Genomic DNA, 19,120 nt, shown 5'->3' with positions numbered 1-19,120 from the left:
CCATTGGCCTTCTTGATCACTTGCTGTACTATCCTTTTGTGTTTGATGCACAAGTACCCCCAGGTCCCGCTGTACTGTGGCACTTTGCAATCTTTCTCCATTTAAATAATAACTTGCTCTTTGATTTTTTTCTGCCAAAGCAACAACTTTTCCACATGGACCATGTGTACTGTTTGGACCTGTTCCATAATGTTCCATAATTGTGTTAATGGAACAAATGATGGAAATGATGCTTGTTTACTTCAAAAGTTGTGCTAATAATGGAACAAATAATGGAAATAATTCAGATTTAATGCAAAATATATTTTATTCAAAAGTTGAACAAACAGTTCTTTGTACTTAACTTTAATAAAATTATTCTTGTATCAAACTTTAAAGTTTTCAGTTACGATCACTTAGAAATTTTAAGATCACTTACTAATTTTTAAACTTGTAAATTTACATAACTTACAAAAATCTTTTAATTTGAGGACAATAGTTACAACAGTAACGATAATAATAACAACAACAGCAGCAGCAGCAGCAAAGAAAGGCTGCAATTATCCCTACTCCACCATATTCTAAGACTGTCCGCTGCACTTGTTCTTGGTGCAAAACAGATACACCACTTTGGGTACTGTTGAGGGGGATCACTCATCAGGGGAGAGTAGCAGCAGCCAAGTCCACGTCACCGTGGGTGGTTCTGGTGCACAGGAGGGCAGGAAAAAGAGTGGGAGAGCTATGGTGATAGGGAATTCAATTGTAAGGGGAATAGATAGGCATGTCTGCGGCCGCAACCAAGACCCCAGGATAGTATGTTGCCTCCCTGGTGCAAGGGTCAAGGATGTCTTGGAGCGGGTGCAGGACATTCTGAAAAGGGAGGGTGAACAGCCAGTTGTCGTGGTACATATAGGTACCAACGATATAGGTAAAAAATGGGATGAGGTCCTATGAGACAAATTTAGGGAGCTAGGAGTTAAATTAAAAAGCAGGACCTCAAAGGTAGTAATCTCATGATTGCTGCCAGTGCCACGTGCTAGTCAGAGTAGGAATCGCAGGATAGCTTAGATGAATACATGGCTTGAGCAGTAGTGCAGAAGGGAGGGATTCAAATTCCTGGGGCATTGGAACCGGTTCTGGGGGAGCTGGGACCAGTACAAACCGGACGGTCTGCACCTAGGCAGGACCGGAACCAATGCCCTAGGGGGAGTGTTTGCTAGTGCTGTTCGGGAGGGTTAAACTAATATGGCAGGGAGATGGGAACCTATACAGGGAGACAGAGGGAAATAAAATAGAGACAGAAGCAAAAGCCAGAAAGGAAAATAGTAAAAGTGAAGGGCAGAGAAACTCAAGGCAAAAAACAAAAAGAGCCACTTTACAGCAAAGTTCTAAAGGGTCAAAGTGTGTTAAAAAAGATAAGTCTGAAGGCTCTGTGCCTCAATGCGAGGAGTATTCGGAATAAGGTGGATGAATTAACTGCGCAGATAGCAGTTAACGGATACGATGTGATTGGCATCACGGAGACATGGCTCCAGGGTGACCAAGGCTGGGAACTCAACATACAAGGGTATTCAGCATTTAGGAAGGACAGACAGAAAGGAAAAGGAGGCGGGGTGGCGTTGCTGGTTAAAGAGGAAATTAATGCAATTGTAAGGAAGGACATTAGCTTGGATGATGTGGAGTCGGTATGGGTGGAGCTACGGAATACCAAAGGGCAGAAAATGCTAGCAGAAGTTGTGTACAGGCCATCAAATAATAGTCGTCAGGTTGGGGACAGCATCAAACAAGAAATAAGGGATGTGTGCAATAAAGGTACAGCAATAATCATGGGCGACTTTAATCTACATATTCATTGGGCTAACCTAACTGGTAGCAATGCGGTGGAGGAGGATTTCCTGGAGTGTATTAGGGATGGTTTTCTAGACCAATATGTCAAGGAACCAACCAGAGAGCTGGCCATCCTAGACTGGGTGATGTGTAATGAGAAGTGACTAATTAGCAATCTTGTTGTGCGAGGCCCCTTGGGGAGGAGTGACCATAATATGGTAGAATTCCTTATTAAGATGGAGAGTGACAAAGTTAATTTGGAAACTAGGGTCCTGAACTTAAGGAAAGGTAATTTTGATGGTATAAGGCGCGAATTGGCTAGATTAGACTGGCAAATGATACTTAAAGGGTTGACAGTGGATAGGCAATGGCAAACCTTTAAAGATCATATGGACGAACTTCAGCAATTGTACATCCCTGTCTGGAGTAAAAATAAAATGGGGAAAGTGGCTCAACCGTGGCTAACAAAGGAAATTAAAGATAGTATTAATTCCAAAGAAGAGGCATACAAATTAGCTAGAAAAAGCAGCAAACCAGAGGACTGGGAGAATTTTAGAATTCAGCAGAGGAGGACAAAGGGTATAATTAAGAGAGGGTAAATAGAGTATGAGAAGAAGCTTGCTGGAAACATAAAAACTGACTGCAAAAGCTTCTATAGATATGTGAAGAGAAAAAGATTAGTGAGGCCAAATGTAGGTCTCTTGCAGTCGGATTCGGGTGAATTTATAACGGGGAACAAAGAAATGGCAGACCAATTGAACACGTATTTTGGTTCTGTCTTCACAAAGGAAGACACAAATAACCTTCCGGATGTACTAGGGGACCGATGGTCTAGTGGGGAGGAGGAACTGAAGGATATCCTTATTAGGCGGGAAATTGTGTTAGGGAAATTGATGGGATCGAAGGCCGATAATTCCCCAGGGCCTGATAGTCTACATCCCAGAGTACTTAAGGAAGTGGCCCTAGAAATAGTGGATGCATTGGTGATAATTTTCCAACTGTCTATCAACTCTGGATCAGTTCCTATGGACTGAAGGGTTGCTAATGTAACACCACTTTTTTAAAAAGGAGGGAGAGAGAAAACGGGTAATTATAGATCGGTTAGCCTGACATCAGTGGTGGGGAAAATGTTGGAATCAATCATTAAGGATGAAATAGCAGCGCATTTGGAGAGCAGTGATAGGATTGGTCCAAGTCAGCATGGATTTATAAAATGGAAATCATGCTTGACAAATCTTCTGGAATCTTTTGAGAATGTAACTAGTAGAGTGGACAAGGGAGAACCAGTGGATGTGGTGTATTTGGACTTTCAAAAGGCTTTTGACAAGGTCCCACACAGGAGATTGGTGTGCAAAATCAAAGCACATGGTATTGGCGGTAATGTACTTATGTGGATAGAGAACTGGTTGGCAGACAGGAAACAGAGAGTCGGGATTAACGGGTCCTTTTCAGAATGGCAGGCAGTGACTAGTGGAGTGCCACAGGGCTCAATGCTGGGACCCCAGCTCTTTACAATATATATTAATGATTTAGATGAAGGAATAGAGTGTAATATCTCCAAGTTTGCAGATGACTAAACTGGGTGGCGGTGTGAGCTGTGAGGAAGACGCTAAGAGGCTGCAGGGTGATTTGGACAGGTTAGGCGAGTGGGAAAATACATGGCAGATGCAGTATAATGTGGATAAATGTGAGGTTATCCACTTTGGGGGCAAAAACACGAAGGCAGAATATTATCTGAATGGCGGCAAATTAGGAAAAGGTGAGATGCAGCGTGACCTGGGTGTCATGGTTCATCAGTCATTGAAAGTTGGCATGCAGGTACAGCAGGCGGTGAAGAAGACAAATGGTATGTTGGCCTTCATAGCAAGGGGATTTGAGTATAGGAGCAGGGAAGTCTTGCTGCAGTTGTACAGGGTCTTGGTGAGTCCCCACCTGGAACATTGTGTTAGTTTTGGTCTCCTAATCTGAGGAAGGACGTTCTTGCTATTGAGGGAGTGCAGCGAAGGTTCACCAGACTGATTCCAGGGATGGCTGGACTGACATATGAGGAGAGACTGGATCAACTGGGCCTTTATATACTGGAGTTTAGAAGGATGAGAGGGGATCTCATAGAAACATATAAAATTCTGACTGGACTGGACAGGCTAGATGCGGGAAGAATGTTCCCGATGTTGGGAAAGTCCAGAACCAGGGGCACAGTCTTAGGATAAGGGGCAGGCCGTTTAGGACTGAGATGAGGAGAAACTTCTTCACTCAGAGAGTTGTTAACCTGTGGAATTCCCTGCCACAGAGAGTTGTTGATGCCAGTTCATTGGATATATTCAAGAGGGAGTTAGATATGGCCCTTACGGCTAAAGGGATCAAGAGGTATGGAGAGAAAGCAGGAAAGGGGTACTGAAGGAATGATCAGCCATGATCTTATTGAATGGTGGTGCAGGCTCGAAGGGCCGAATGGCCTACTCCTGCACCTATTTTCTATGACTCCACCACCACTGCCCACAGGCGGTGGCGCAGTGTTTCTGGGATTGGTACCAAGCTTGTTCTTTCTAAGATCTCGGGTAGTGCGCATCTGTTGGGCGGGTGGGTGGGGCCAGGTGGCAAGTTGGAGGGCTGAGGCGGCAAGTTGGAAGGCCCGGCTTGGGGCTCTTCAGAGGCTGGTGTGGGGATTGGAGTGGGAGTGACAGTTGATTCTGTCAATGGGCGCAGGGTCTGGGCGTGTTCCCTTATTGCAGCAGCTAACTCCAACATGCCGTCCCTCATGCGTCCTGACAGTGTCTCAATGACCTGCAACATTCCCTCCCTCATGTTCACTGAGAGTGTTTGCACTATCTCTGACATTCCATCCCTGATGTTCACTGACATGGTTTCAGCTGACTGAGATATTCCCTCACTGATGGTCCTGGACATCATTCTCATTTCTCGTAAGATTGCTGTTATTTATCCCGACAGTCCCGCTACCTCATCACCTACCCCACTGATGTGGGTGATCGCGTAAGGTCAATGTTCTTCCCATTCATTGCCATCATCTGAACCATATCTGTTAGATCCTGCACCTCAGGAGAGCGTGGTCAAGCTCTCCTTCTGCCCCCCTCCCCACGGGTGTGGCTCGCACCCCACCACTGGGACCCGCAGCCTGGGACGGTGAGGCCCTGGGTGTGCCTCGCTGCACCCCACCACAACCTCGGACGTTAGGAAACCATGGAATGTCCGACCAATATTCAAACCACTAGTCACAGAAGGGGCTGGTACCTCAATTGCCGGCACCTGCACCTCCACCAATGTCAGTAAAACAGTGGGGGATTCATCCATCTCCATTCCCTCCCCCTCACCTCCCCCTTCCCCTCGAACTCCCTCCCCCCCCATCCTCCTTCACCCCCATGCTCTTGGTCTGGAGGGTGGGATTGGAAGATGTTCTTCTCTTCAGGCTGGTCCTCGTCTGGATCTTCTTCTGCATCGTCAGGGTTGACCTCAAGTTCTGCAAAATGTAGCAGAACATAGACAAAGGGTTAGCAGCATAGGAGGGGGCAGGGTGGCATGAGTAGGCTCACACAGCGCAGGCCAGGCAGCAGGCTGATTTGAAGGACCACGATGAATGATAGCACATTGCATCAACCTAAGCGTAGCTGATGGAGACATCCCCAGGAACCGAAGTGTCATGTATTCAACCAGCATTGTAACCCATGTATAAACTGACCTATGTTGTACACCGTGAGAACACTGACCACTAGGTGGGAGACACTCCTAACCTGGACCTTCAGGTATAAAAGGGGAAGCTCTGCCCACCTTCATCACTTGAGTGCTAAGGAATAAAGGACAGGTCACAGACTGACCTTCTCTCAAGCATGGGCCTCGTGTACATTTATACTGTGTAGTAAGGATGTATCAATGGCGACAAGAAACTGGGATTTAAACCACGCGAGCATGGCCACTAGCAGAACAGACGAGAGGTACTGTGTTAAGGAATGGTTGGGACAGAGATTCAACATTGTTAAAGCAGCACACAGTTCTCCAGGCAGACAAGGGCAGTCAGGCATGCCCCAACATGTAGTCGAACCCAGAGGAGGAGTTCAACAGAGAAAATGGCAAGCTGAACAGCGATTCACGCCATTGCAAAGGACAATGCGGCCAGTAATGGGGCCATCAACACCTGTTAATGGTGCACTCAAGGACAATAACAGGGGCAGTCAGGGACGATCGACTGGTAAGGGACCTTTTGTTTCAAACCGCAACTCATGCTGGAGGCGTGGAGGCATACATTCAGCCGGAGTTTGCAGAGATGAGCAAAATACCTGCAGAAATTGCAGAAATGGACACTGGGGGAAATCGCTGGAAGCTGAAGTTCAGCGAGTTCATGTGGAGCACGTATACAGTTCATACACCAGGACGCCACCGATAATGACGGGTGCCAGCCAGTCCCTGATGGGTATCAAACAGTTCGAAAAGTTGTGGGCATCCAAGGCCAGGAGGCCAAAATTATCGCCGATTGACGCACAGCTACGGACTTACACAAAGCAGATCATTCCGGTGCTAGGCAGCGCCACGGTAGTCGTGACCCACAAAGGTTCGGAGAACAGGTTGCCACTCTGGATTGTCCCAGGGGACGGTCCCGCACTACTGGGGAGGAGTTGACTTGCTGTCATGAACTGGAAATGGGGCGATGTCAATGCATTTCCTCTGTGGAGCGAGTATCATGTTCACAGGTCCTGGACAAATTTGACTCATTATTTCAACCCGGCATTGGCACTTTCATGGGGGCCAAGGTAGTGATTCACATAAACCCGGACGCCAGACCAGTACACCACAAGGCCAGAGCGGTGCTTTACGTGATGCGGGAAAAGATAGAAGGCGAATTGGACCGCCTGTTGAGGGAAGGCATTATCTCGCCAGTCGAATTCAGTGACTGGGCGAGCCCGATTGTGCCGGTGCTCAAGGCGGATGGGTCAGTCAGGATATATGGCGATTACAAGGCCACCATCAATCGGGTGTCACTCCAAGACCAGTACCCGCTACCGAGAGCGGAGGACCTCTTTGCGACGCTATCCGGTGGCAAACTTTTTTCAAAATTGAACCTGACCTCAGCTTACATGACCCAGGAGCTGGCGAGTGAGTCGAAGAAGCTGACCACCATCACGACACACAAGGGGTTGTTTGATGTCCGTTCGGGATTTGCTTGGCCGCCGCGATCTTCCAACGAAATATGGAAAGCCTCCTCAAGTCGATTCCAGGGACGGTGGTTTTTCAGGACGACATCCTCATTACGGGTTACAATACTGAAGAACACCTCCACAACCTGGAGGAGGTGCTACGCAGACTGGACCGGGTAGGTCTGCGACTGAAAAAGGCGAAGTGCGTCTTCCTAGCTCCAGAGGTAGAATTCCTGGGGATGAGGGTAGCAGCAGACGGGATCAGCCCTACTGCATCCAAGACGGAAGCGATCCAGAGAGCACCCAGACCCCGTAACACGACGGAGCTGCGTTCGTTCCTGGGGCTCCTGAACTATTTTGGTAACTTTCTTCCCAAATTGAGCACGCTGCTAGAGCCGCTACACGTGTTCCTACGCAAAGGTCGCGAATGGGTCTGGGGGGACAACCAGAAAAGGGCTTTTAATAGAGCACGCAATTTGTTATGTTCCAACAATCTGTTAACGCTATATGACCCATGTAAGAAACTTGTGTTAACGTGCGATGCGTCGTCCTATGGTGTCGGGTGTGTGTTGCAGCATGTCAATGCCAAGGGTCAGTAACAGCCGGTAGCTTATGCCTCCAGGAGTCTGTCCCAGGCAGAAAGGGGCTACGGGATGGTAGAAAAGGAGGCGCTCGCATGTGTATATGCGGTAAAGAAAATGCACCAGTACCTGTTTGGCAGGAAATTTGAGCTGGAGACAGATCACAAACCCCTAACGTCCCTTTTGGCCGACAACAAGGCCATAAATGCAAACGCATCGGCCCGCATACAGAGGTGGGCACTCACGTTAGCTGCCTATGACTATACAATTCGGCACAGACTGGGCACCGAAAACTGCGCCGATGCACTCAGCAGGCTCCCACTAGCCACCACTGAGGGGGCTACCGAGCATGGTGCTGAGATGGTCATGGCTGTTGAAGCTTTCGGAAGCGAAGGCTCACCCGTGACAGCCCGTCAGATTAAAGTCTGGACAAATAGAGACCCGCTATTGTCTCTAGTCAAGAAATGTGTTCTGAATGGGACTGGGCAGCCACGTACAGGGCATGCCCTGAGAAATTTAAACCATTTCACAGGCGCAAGGATGAACTGTCGATTCAGGCCGATTGCCTACTGTGGGGAAACCGCGTAGTCATGCCCCAGATGGGCAGAAAGGTGTTCATCAGAGAACTCCACAATGGGCACCCGGGCATTGTCACGATGAAGGCAATTGGCAGGTCACACGTTTGGTGACCAGGGATAGACGCAGATCTGGAACTTTGTGTTCGCAGGTGCAACACGTGTGCCCAGCTGGGCCATGAGCCCAGGGAATCCCCCCTTAGCCCATGGCCATGGCCCGCCAAGCCTTGGTCACGCATCCATGTGGACTACGCAGGTCCTAAATTGGGAAAATGTTTTTGGTTGTAGTAGACGCCTACTCCAAATGGATCGAGTGTGACATTTTAAATTCAAGCACATCCTCTGCCACGGTAGAAAGTCTACAGGCAATGTTCGCCGCCCACGGTCTACCGGACCTCTTGGTCAGCGACTGTGGTGTATGTAGCACACAAATCACTGACTCCACACGGTCTGGTGTAAGTCTAACTGCTGTGACCTTCGTCCTTTATTTTTCAGCTCCAAAGTGCCTCCCAGTTGTGGTGGACTTGTTACAGGCACTACCAGGGTTTCCCACCGCAGCGCCCTCTGTGGTGTGGCATAGTACTTACGATACATTTAAGGTACTGGGACGATACACACATCATTACATAACATCACACTTGTCCAACGGAAGGCAGGTGGGCATAGACAGTGCGTTAATATGGTACATATTATCTGGTACATTAACTGGTTATTGACTGGGAAGAGGACGCAGCCAGGGAAGAGGACGCAGCCAGGGATACAATTCAGCCAACAAGCCAGGCTTGTCACAAGATAACGACCTCATAGAAGCATTTAAGTGACTGACAATACAACAACAGAAGGAGTTACTTGGGATAGCAAAAAACGATTAGAGCCCACCCTGGCCCCTCTCCTCGCACTAATACAACAAAGGGGAGATGGGCTATATATAACTGTGAGGGTGGGCGATAAGGATGTGGACTGTCTTTTAGACACAGGGGCGGAATTAACATGCTTACCCCTACAATATGGAGACTTTTTGCCGTTGGATGGTAGGGCACGTACAGCCTATGGAATTGGGGGCCATAAAATGGAAATGAAAAGGACAACACCAGTACTTATAGGGCTGGGTCCACATGAATTAACCACGCTGGTCTGGATAGGCCCAGTAGATCAACCCCTTTTGGGAATGGACGTTCTAATCCAAATAGATTCATCGTTGCATTTTGAGGATGGTCGGGTGACATGGTCAATTAGAACTTTGAAGAAAGAAGAATTGAAGGAACACCCGAAATGGGCGAAAGATAAGAACGATTGTGGCCTACTCCAGATGGAGCCTGCATCATTTAGTGCTTCCATGCACTAAACAGTATCCCATCAGTCCACCTGCCATCGTGGGAATCTTACCGGTTATTCAGCAATTGGAGAAACAAGGGGTGCTTATTAAAACGCATAGCTCCTCCAATAGCCCCGCTGTGGCCGGTACAGAAATCTAATGAGACTTGGCGTTTGACTGTCGATTATAGGAAAGCTAACCAGTGTATTGATCAAAAAACTCCTTTGGTCGCAGATCCCTCCACCATTTTTAATGGCCTCAAACCGGAACATAAATTTTTCTCGGTTGTAGATATGGCCAACGGATTTTGGTCGGTGCCTCTGGCACCGGAGGTTCGACAGTAGTTTGCTTTCACGTCCAAGGACAACAATATACTTGGACCCGGTTACCACAGGGTTTCCACAACAGCCCTACGGTATTCCACATGGCTTTACAAAGCTATTTGCGAGAATTACCTCCCCTATCATCCACAGTCATCCAATATGTAGACGATATCCTGCTAGCTTCAAACACAGAAGAACAGCATGAACAAGATTTATGAGCTTTGCTGGACCACTTTTGGCTGAAAGGACATAAAGCCAGCATCGACAAAGCACACATATCCCAAGAAGAGGTTGTATACCTGGGACAAAAGATTTCACAAGGAAAGAGAGAACTTACCCAGGATAGAACTGCAGCCATTCGGGCTGCGAAAAAACCCACCACTATTCAGGAACTAAGGTCTTTTTTGGGATTGTGTAACTTTAACAGAAATTGGATTGACTCCTTCACACAGCTTGCTCAGCCACTGAATGATATCTTAAAGGAGAAACGTGCCTCTAAAGAAGCCATCACCCTCACTAAGGAACAGCAAGAGGCCTTCCTGAGTTTGAAAAAGGCTTTGTGTTCGACACCAGCTCTGGGAATCCCCAACAGTGGTAAGCCATTTACCCTGTTTGTCCATGAGAAAGAAGGATATATGACAACGAGACTGACACAAGCACATGGGGATCGGCAAAGACCTATTGGCTATTATTCGGTAAAACTGGATGCGGTAGCCCTCGGATGGGGAAGTTGCCTAAGGGCCATGGAAGCTACATGTCAAGCGGTAATGATCACTGCGGGTCTAGTCCTCGACCAAAAGCTGATTGTCAAGTGTCCCCACACCGTACACACTTTGCTGTCTATGAATAGAATGTCTCAGGTGACGGCAGCTAGATGGACCCGCTGGACAGCAGTTTTAGAAGCTCCTAATCTCCATATCGTCCGGACCAGCCCGGTTAATCCCGCAACTATGCTCCCGATGTCAGAATCGAGGGAGCAAGAGTGGGGAGAATGTGAAGAGCATGACTGCGTGGAGATTTTAAAAGAAACAGAAGAAGCAGCCTTAGCAGCAGAGGAGCCTCTGCACAGCCCAGACCTCATCCTGTTTACAAATGGTTCCTCCTTTGTTGACAATGGTACCAGAAAAGCAGGATGGGCAGTTAAAACCTTATATGAGGTAGTGGTAAAAGGATGTTTATCCTCAGGAACATCAGCACAACAGGCCGAGTTACGGGCCCTGTCAGAAGCATGTCGAATAGCAGAAGGACAGACAGCTAATGTCTACACAGATTTGCGTTATGCTTTTGGAGTCGCTCACGACTTTGGTCTGTTATGGCGGAAAAGAGGATTCCTCACTGCTGCTGGTACACCTATCCCAAATGGAAAAGAAGTTCGAGACTTACTAGAGGCCATACAATTACCTCAGGAAGTGTCCATCCTGAAGTGTAAGGCCCATACCAAGGAAAATACCCCAGAAGCACAGGGAAATGCCCTAGCCGACCAGGCAGCTAAAAATGCCGCCTCATAGAGCGTTCCCCCAGAAGAACCAACACAGATGTGCAGATTGAAAGCACTCAGGACTCTGACACGTGACCATCAAACAATGCAAGGCGAGTGCTCCCGAGAGGAAAAATGGACATGGATTGAGGCAGGAATTAAGCTATGTGAAGATGGTGTCTGGAGACAAAGAGTTACCAACAAGCCAGTCGCGCCACAAATGCTTATGCCTTTTTCAGCCCAACAGATCCACTCGTGGGGACACTTGGCCTCACAACAGATCACGGCATGGTTCCAGAAAAGCTGGTGGGGTGAGGATTTAAAAAACATGCCCAGCTGGTAGCAGACCGCTGTGTGGTCTGCCAGAAAAATAATTCTGGACCCATCACGGTAATGCCCCAACTGAGGCCCCCTGCCCCTGTCGGACCATTCCAGCATCTGCAGGTCATTATATATCTCTTCCTTCATGCCAAGGATACACTAACATTCTTGTCATGGTCGACAGATTCTCCAGATGGGTAGAAGCTGTCCCAACTAAAAGACCCACAGCCAATCACACTGCAAAGGTCTTGTGTAAGGATTGCATTCCCCGATGGGGAGTCCCGAGTAGCATTGACTCAGATCAGGGAACACACTTCACAGGTGCTGTCTGCCAAGAAGTCTGTAGGTTACTGAACATTATGTGGGATTTACACTGTCCTTATCATCCACAATCATCAGGACAAGTAGAGCGAATCAATCGAACTCTGAAACAACAGCTTGCCAAATATCACCAAGAAGGAACACCATGGCCCCAGGCACTACCAATAGTGCTATGTAGCATTAGGGCAACCCCGAACAGAACTACAGGTCTAAGCCCATTTGAAATTATAACAGGAAGACCCATGTCGCTGCCAGGAACTATCGATTTAAGGAAAGCTGATGTTCACTTAATGAGTGACACTTTGTTATCATACTGTTAGAACCTAACCAATGCTATTAGTTCTGTTTCCCGACAGGTATCGGCAGCTTGGGGTAATCCACCCGAAGGAGGACACGACATCATCCCGGGGGTCTGGGTGTATGTGAAAAAGTTGCATAAAAAAACCTTTGGGTGCCAAGTGGGAGGGACCTTATCAAGTGTTGTTGACCACCCAGACAGCTGTTAAAATCCAAGGAAAGAAAGCCTGGATCCACGCTTCACACGTTAAACGAGCACCCGTAACTGAAGCTGAAATCTAATAAGGACAATTACTTTTTGCCAAAATGTATAAATTTACTGTATTACTGATTGTAGGTATTCTAGGCATTTGCCTACTTCTTACTAGCCGACCCTCTGCAGCAAATGGAAATAGTAGGGTAGCAAGGGAATTACATGTAAATACCTTTTTATATATGTCATACATTTATGCCAAACAAGGTAACATTTCTAGTTGTTGGGTGTGTGCGCATATTCCTATTCACTCAAAGGGAGGGATTCCCTTGAGGCCAGTTCCCTTGAATATCTCGGAAATGGCTGAGTGGATAATTAATCAAAACAAAACAGGCAAGGCATTTCAGGATACGGAAAACTGGGCACGTAAATGGAAGTCAGCAGGTTACAATCTGACTATCTTTGAAGGGGGATACCAACCGTGCTACAATAATTCCAAACGGCCCCCATTTTTTGTTATCACTAATACAACGGGAATAGGAAGATCGGGGGAATCGGTCTGTCTGATTAGAAACATCAAAGGAGGCCAAAATATGGGGTATAGTAACTGCTCCCGGAATTATAATATAATCAAACCACGGAACCGTCCAAACTGGGCCGATGTGGGAATTTTTAACGTAACGGGGATTCTGAATAAAACAGATGGAAAAGCCTGGACAGGCCCCGGAGTGTTGCTGACAAAGAAACAGCTAACCTTCATTGCCTATAATGGCACCTATTGGGTGTGTGGCCACAAGGCCTACCCTTGGCTGCCCCAGAATTGGACGGGATCCTGCTATTTAGCCCACATTGTGCCTTATATGTATCATATAAAGTCACTGTCGGAACATTTACACCGTCCTAAGAGAGCTATCACAAAAACAGAGAGGTTCTTTGCCATTCTGATTCCCAAGTATGGGACCGCCAGACTGGCAAGGGAATCCATTAACATGGCATCCGTTGTGGAACGGGTAGCCAATGATACCTCAGAGGCCCTAGTTAAAATCAATGCAGAAATGGTAGCAATCCGCACAGTATAGACTGGCCCTTGATTACATCCTGGCTGAAAAGGGAGGTACTTGCACCCTACTCGGAAGTGAGTGTTGCACATAAATCCCAGATAGCTCCGAAGAAATTACCTACTTAGCGGAGCATATCCAAAAGGAGGTAGAAAAACTTAAGCAACCCCCATCATTCACTTTGTGGAGTGGAGCCACTGAATGGCTAGGTTCAATAGGAACTTCATTGGTGGAAGGTTTAATTCTATTCGTTGTAATTGTTTTACTTTTATATTGTTCGTTTATGTTGATTAAATGTTGTTGTAACCAGGTGGCTGTAGCTGCTGTCCCGCAGGTAAGACACCTTGCAGGTCCCAGAAGACCGTCTGTACGTGGCACAGGGGTATGTTATGCTTAAGGAAAGGTTGTTTACTGGTTGAATTAAGATATTGATTTGGATTAAATTGGAATAAGGTTAATTAACCTACTAAAACCAGACTTCCATTGTGGCCACGATGGAACTCAGGTTGGTGTAAATTTGTGTGGAAGCTACTAGTCCGGACATGTGGTGAAACACATCAACAAATTTTAGAAGGAAACTCTATTAACATGTATGAAATAATTTTTTTAAATGTTTAACCAGTGATACCTGATGTTTTATGATTCAGTTTGTGAAAGAATCAAAGAGGGGATTGATAGAGAATTCAAGCTCTGCAGCCTGGCTGCAGTTTTTGAGAAAACACAGACCACATTGCATTAAGTCATCGATCAACTTTACATTTTAGGATCTTGGGTAGTGAGCCAATTAAATGTTAAAAGACTATCAAATGAGCCAATAAAGTCAAAGAAGGCGAGTTCTTTTCTGTAAATTGAACCAGTTATATAAACAGCCATTTTGGCCATGTGGTCTCAGAAGGACAAAGGCCTGGCTTAAAGCCAAGAGCTTGTTGCTGTCAGAATAAAGTTACATTAAAACTACAATCGGAGTCGTATTTCATTGGAAATTAAGAGATCTAACATCAGTCCTAAATGGCTTACCCCTTATCCTTAGACTATGTCCCGTGGTTCTGGACTTCCCCAACATCGGGAACATTCTTCCTGCATCTAACCTGTCCAGTCCTGGCAGAATTTTATATGTTTCTATGAGATCCCCACTCATCCTTCTAAACTCCAGTGAATACAGGCCCAGTCGATCCAGTCTCTCCTCATATGTCAGTCTTGCCATCCCGGGAATCAGTCTGGTGAACCTTCGCTGCATTCCCTCAATAGCAAGAATGTCCTTCCTCAGATTAGGAGACCAAAACTGAACACAATATTCCAGGTGAGGCCTCTTAGCATCCTCCTCACAGCTCACACCGCCACCCAGCTTAGTGTCATCTGCAAACTTGGAGATATGACACTCAATTCCTTCATCGAAATCATTAATGTATATCGTAAATAGCTGGGATCCCAGCACTGAGCCCTGCGGCACCCCGCTAGTCACTGCTTGCCATTCTGAAAAGGACGCATTTATCCCGGCTCTCTGCTTCCTGTCTGCCAACCAGTTCTCTATCCACATCAGTACATTACCCCCAATACCATGTGCTTTAATTTTGCACATCAATCTCTTGTGTGAGACCTTGTCAAAAGCCTTTTGAAAGTCCAAATACACCACATCTACCGGTTCTCCCTTGTCCACTCTACCAGTTACATCCTCAAAAAATTCTAGAAGATTTGTCAAGCATGATTTCCCTTTCATAAATCCATGCTGACTTGGACCGATCCTGTCACTGCTTTCCAAATGCGCTGCTATTTCATTTTTAATAATTGATTCCAACATTTTCCCCACTACTGATGTCAGGTTAACCGGTCTATAATAACCCGTTTTCTCTCTCCCTCCTTTCTTTAAAAGTGATGTTACATTAGCTACCCTCCAGTCCATAGAAACTGATCCAGAGTCGATAGACTGTTGGAAAATGATCACCGATGCATCCACTAGGACCACTAGGACCACTTCCTTAAGTACTCTGGGATACAGACTATCAGGCCCCAGGGATTTATCGGCCTTCAATCCCATCAATTTCCCTAACACAATTTCCCGCCTAATAAGGATTTCCTTCAGTTCCCCCTTCTCACTAGACCCTCGGTCCCCTAGTATTTCCGGAAGGTTATTTGTATCTTCCTTCGTGAAGACAGAACCAAAGTATTTGTTCAACTGGTCCACCATTTCTTTGTTCCCCATTATAATATCACCTGAATCTGACCGCAAGAGACCTACCTTTGTCTTCACTAATCTTTTTCTCTTCACATATCTATAGAAGCTTTTGCAGTCAGTTTTTATGTTCCCAGAAAACTTCCTCTCATACTCTATCTTCCCCCTCCTAATTAAACCCTTTGTCCTCCTCTGCTGAATTCTAAGATTCTCCCAGTCCTCAGGTTTGCTGCATTTTCTGGCCAATTTATCGAGTTCAAAAATTTCAGAGCATAACCGCTGCCAATCTTTGGCTCTCTTGCCCACCACCTCCCCCCCTCAGAGCCTGTTTCTTTCCTTCTCCTTGTCTCTAATGGCAGATGGTCATCATCCCGCCACTCACACCCTATCTTGACTAGTGGTTTTCTAACTCCTGGCATTACCATTTGAATTTGGACTATCATCCCTTTTGTCTCTCTAATCTCTCCTGTCTTCCACCCTATCACAGGTCTTCCCTTTTGTTCTTTCTTCCCCTCCCCCTTTCAGTGCTTGTTAAGAATCTGTTCTTTTTGAACACTCTCCAGTTCTGACGAAGGGACATTGACCCAAAACGTTAATTCTGCTTCCTCTCCACAGATGCTGCCTGACCTGCTGAGATTTTCAACATTTTCAGTTTTTATCCAACATCTATTGCCAGGAAGATGTGACAACTTTCAAAAGGCAATTGGACATGTACTTGAAGAGGACTAATTTGCAGGGCTATGAGGAAAAAACTGTGAGTGGGACTAAATTGGACTCTGTGTGGCTGATCGAATGGTGAAAACAATCAGGAACGCTGGAAAAGGGGAAAATGAGAACTTCACAGCTTTTGCAGAATCTTTGTATTATTTTGCAAATTACTTCGAAAAAAATTGTAATCCATGAACTCATAAGGATACAGTATAGTCTAGACTTGTTCAGCCTCATTCATTTCGAGAGAACATCAATGATTTTGGTTTAAAATGATAGAATCTTACAGCATTCAGGCCGGAAAGTGCTATCCAATTTAGTCCCATTCCCCAGCTTTTTCCTCATAACCCTGCAAATTAGTTCTCTTCAAGTACATGTCCGATCGCCTTTTGAAAGTTCCTATGGACTCTGATTGCATGACCATTTCAAGTAGTGTATTCCTGATCGTAAGAATCCTCTGTGTGAAGAAATTTCTCCTCATTTCACCTCTGCTTCGTTTACCAATTATTTAAAATCCAGGAGCTCAGGTTGTTGACCCACCTGGAAACTGTTTTTCCCAACAAACTCCTCATAATTAATATTAGGTCTCCCCGTAACCTTCTCTGCTCTAAGAAGAACAACCCCAGCTTCTCCAATCTTGCCACATAACTGAACTCCCTCATCCCTGGTATCATCTTGGGAAACCTCCTCTGTAACCTCTCCAAGGTAGTGACATCCTTCCTAAAGTGTGATGCCCAGAATTGTGCACAATAATCCAGCTGAGGCCCAACCAGAGATTTGTAAAGGTTTACATAGAAACATAGAAACATAAAAAAATAGGTGCAGGAGTAGGCCATTCGGCCCTTCGTGCCTGCACCGCCATTCAATGAGTTCATGGCTGAACATGTAACTTCAGTACCCCATTCCTGCTTTCTCACCATACCCCTTGATCCCCCTAGTAGTAAGGACTACATCTAACTTCTTTTTGAATATATTTAGTGAATTGGCCTCAACAACTTCCTGTGGTAGGGAATTCCACAGGTTCTCCACTCTCTGGGTGAAGAAGTTTCTCCTCATCTCGGTCCTAAATGGTTTACCCCTTATCCTTAGACTGTGACCCCTGGTTCTGGACTTCCCCAACATTGGGAACATTCTTCCTGCATCTAACCTGTCTAAACCCGTCAGAATTTTAAACATTTCTATGAGATCCCCTCTCATTCTTCTGAACTCCAATGAATACAAGCCCAGTTGATCCAGTCTTTCTTGATATGTCAGTCCTCCATCCGGGAATCAGTCTGGTGAACCTTCGCTGCACTCCCTCAATAGCAAGAATGTCCTTCCTCAAATTAGGAGACCAAACCTGTACACAATACTCCAGGTGTGGCCTCACCAAGGCCCTATACAACTGTAGTAACACCTCCCCACCCCTGTACTCAAATCCCATCGCTATGAAGGCCAATATGCCATTTGCTTTCTTAACCGCCTGCTGTACCTGCATGCCAACCTTCAATGACTCATGTACCATGACACCCAGGTCTCGTTGCACCTCCCCTTTTCCTAATCTGTCACCATTCAGATAATAGTCTGTCTCTCTGTTTTTACCACCAAAGTGGATAACCTCACATTTATCCACATTATACTTCATCTGCCATGCATTTGCCCACTCACCTAACCTATCCAAGTCACTCTGCAGCCTCAAAGCATCCTCTTCGCATATCACACTGCCACCCAACTTAGTGTCATCCGCAAATTTGGAGATACTACATTTAATCCCCTCATCTAAATCATTAATGTATAATGTAAACAGCTGGGGCCCCAGCACAGAACCTTGCGGTACCCCACTAGTCACTGCCTGCCATTCTGAAAAGTACCCATTTACTCCTACTCTTTGCTTCCTGTCTGCGAACCAGTTCTCAATCCATGTCAGCACACTACCCCCAATCCCATGTGCTTTAACTTTGCACATTAATCTCTTGTGTGGGACCTTGTCGAAAGCCTTCTGAAAGTCCAAATACACCACATCAACTGGTTCTCCCTTGTCCACTCTACTGGAAACATCCTCAAAAAATTCCAGAAGATTTGTCAAGCATGATTTCCCTTTCACAAATCTATGCTGACTTGGACCTATCATGTCACCTCTTTCCAAATGCGCTGCTATGACATCCTTAATAATTGATTCCATCATTTTACCCACTACCGATGTCAGGCTGACCGGTCTATAATTGCCTGTTTTCTCTCTCCCTCTTTTTTTAAAAAGTGGGGTTACATTGGCTACCCTCCACTCGATAGGAACTGATCCAGAGTCAATGGAATGTTGGAAAATGACTGTCAATGCATCCGCTATTTCCAAGGCCACCTCCTTAAGTACTCTGGGATGCAGTCCATCAGGCCCTGGGGATTTATCGGCCTTCAATCCCATCAATTTCCCCAACACAATTTCCCGACGAATAAGGATTTCCCTCAGTTCCTCCTTCTTACGAGACCCTCTGACCCCTTTTATATCCGGAAGGTTGTTTGTGTCCTCCTTAGTAAATACCGACCCAAAGTACTTGTTCAATTAGTCTGCCATTTCTTTGCTCCCCATTATGACTTCCCCTGATTCTGACTGCCGGGGACCTACGTTTGTCTTTACTAACCTTTTTCTCTTTACATATCTATAGAAGCTTTTGCAGTCCATTTTAATGTTCCCTGCAAGCTTCCTCTTGTACTCTATTTTCCCTGCCCTAATCAAACCCTTTGTCCTCCTCTGCTGAGTTCTAAATTTCTCCCAGTCCCCGGGTTCGCTGCTATTTCTGGCCAATTTGTATGCCACTTCCTTATTAAGGAAGTGTAGTAGCAGGATATTTAGAAAA

This window comes from Pristiophorus japonicus, chromosome 14, assembly GCF_044704955.1.
Source record: "Pristiophorus japonicus isolate sPriJap1 chromosome 14, sPriJap1.hap1, whole genome shotgun sequence".
Lineage (NCBI taxonomy): Eukaryota > Metazoa > Chordata > Chondrichthyes > Pristiophoridae > Pristiophorus > Pristiophorus japonicus.
Note: the sequence above shows the minus strand (reverse complement) of the source record.